This window comes from Pteropus alecto, unplaced genomic scaffold (genome assembly GCF_000325575.1).
Source record: "Pteropus alecto unplaced genomic scaffold, ASM32557v1 scaffold61, whole genome shotgun sequence".
NCBI classification, from domain to species: Eukaryota; Metazoa; Chordata; class Mammalia; order Chiroptera; family Pteropodidae; genus Pteropus; species Pteropus alecto.
The window spans coordinates 8,398,871-8,401,399 of record NW_006434835.1 but is presented as its reverse complement, the minus strand read 5'-3'; positions in this window follow the sequence as shown (position 1 = coordinate 8,401,399).

The window sequence follows — 2,529 nt, the reverse complement described above, 5'->3', positions numbered from 1 at the left end:
TTTTTTTTCTGCTTAGTTAAATCCTGTCCAAAAAGATTAGCTGGAGACTCTCCAGGAAGGAATGCTAATCTTCTCTCCCCCAAATCTCCATTAATCGTTCACTGCCTGCCCTGCCCCCAGCTAGCATAATCCAGCTGTGTTCTTTATCAGGTTCATGTGTGTGTGGCTCTCCCAACAAGGTTACAAGTTCCTGAGTAGAAGGAACCTTCCCACCTCGCCTTTGCATCTTTCTCAGAAAATGGTGGGAAGAACCAAGCTCTGAACTCAGACGGGCCACCGAGCTCTGCCTGATGGACAATTCAGGTAGCCACTCTGAGCCTTCATTTCCTCACCTTTCATGAGGATTAGTGGCGTAGCATTCATAACACTTGCGTATAAACCTGCGAGACTTCCCAGGGGAACGGGATGCGTGACCTGCCTCGAATGATGCAAAATCAGTCTTTGACCGGAGTACAGGGTCCGTTGAACATTTTCTGAATCTGTAATTAAATTACTGGCATGAAGTATACCGGCAGTCGGTTCTCGCCCGTCATTCCAGCCCCAGCCTGCCTACAGAGGCTCAGCGAATCCGACGTCAACGGAGCACAGCATTTGGGTTCTAGGTTAAGCCTTCTGAAGTCGGTCCTCTGTTTTCATAGGCCTAATTAATAACCTTTTCTTCAACAGGAACCTCCCCCGGGACACTCTGCCGCTCTCTTCTTAGCTCGTCTGACCCAAGTAACTTTGGGCTTAGAAGAAGGTTATTGCAAAGTCAAGGTTATTGCAAAGTCAAGGCTAGTGCAGGGTAGTCATGGTGAGAGCACAAGACCACAGGGGACCGGACTGGAGTTTTTCAAACCTAGAGTTGAGAATTATACGTTGAAGAATCTTACGTTGGTCATTGAACTTCTCTTGGCCTCATTTTCTTGGATCATAAAATGAGAATAATGTGTCCCATGCCCACTCTTACCCCACAAAAGAGACATGGTATCTGTAGAGCAGCGTGTAGAGATTCAGAGATTAAATTTAACGTCCTGGTACTGTATCGCTTCCATGTCTTAGGCAAGCCCATTTCCATCAGCCTCAGTTTTCTCATCTACAAATACAGATGAAATAATCCCCCTTTTATCGCAACAGAGCAGATACGAGATCCGCGATCAAAATAAGCCCGTGTATGTTATCTTGCATTATTAACAAACTAGAAGCTGCAGAGATGAAGGCCTTTATTCTAACATAGCGAGTACCTGAAAACTGGTAGAACCTCTCCGGGGGAACAGTATGGGATTCCGTGTGAAGTTATTAAAACGGGGCTGTTTGTGCTGGATACTGTAGAATCATCTTACAGTACTTATGATGGTCATATTTCCTGGTAAGTGGTATCAAATCCAAAAACCTGTCAAAGGGACAGATGGCATTCTTAGCACAAAAGAGGAAACCAATTAGAAGTTAAAATACAGAAAAACGGGAACTTGTAAATGCTAACAAATTGTTTCCGTGTGGAGGACTGTGCCGTCTTCCCGGACACTTGTTAAGGAAGGTTTCCATCTGGCCCATCGGCGCGCACAGGGCACTGGCTGTTAGAGTCTAAGAAAACTTTACAAACCCTCCCTTCTAACCCCCTTGATTTCAAACTTTCATACTTAACCAGAGTCATCTGGTAGATGCTAACAATTGCATCGTGTCCCTTATACAGAGACGGATTATTTATTTGCGGCTCAGAAATAAGCACTAAAGGCTAGGCTTTAAGAAGCAATTTCTAAGTACCATGCTTGCATCCATGCAGCCTATCAACAAACACTTCTTATATGTGACTTATAAGTTCTGCTCTCAAGGTACATATGAGCCAGTGGGACTGAGAGGCAAAAACATAGAAAAGTCCAATCAAACTTATTGTGTCCTATTAAGTTTATTGTGTGCACAGAGGAAAGAGCCTGCACCTCTTGCTGGGAAAGTAGAACGTGGCTTCACTGACTGGGAGACAAATAAGCTATGGGACAAGAAAGAGGAGTTTGCCCAGTAGCAGATAATGGTAGATAATTCGTATTAGTCAGGATGGGTGAGGTTATGCTGTTGTAACAAACAACCTTGAAAATTCGGAGGCCTAATATAATAAAGGTTTTTTTTTCTCTCTCATTGTGTGTTACAACATCCTGATTAGAGAGGCAGCCCCTTATGAAAAAAAAAAGTACAAAAAGGCAAAAAACAAATCAAGAGCACAGCTGTTAAAACTCTTTGTTAAAGCCTCCAAACGGATTAAGGCCCCCAGTTGGACAAAATGGTACGAGTAAAAGAAACTGAACACATGGCTGTCCCAAAGGAGCCTCATAAGCGGAAGACACTAAAAATAACTCTAAAGAGAAAGAGAGGTGTCTTAAAGAGAAACGTGTCTGTGGTTACAGCTGATAGGAATCAGATTATTCAAGGATGGAAACCCAAGCCTTTTGCTGTGCCCACACCCTTTCCACTACTCTGAACTGCCTGCCGGGGACCGTATCCTGTGCCACCGAGCAGGAGACAATCTCTTCAACGGCAAGGATAGCATTTATGAGA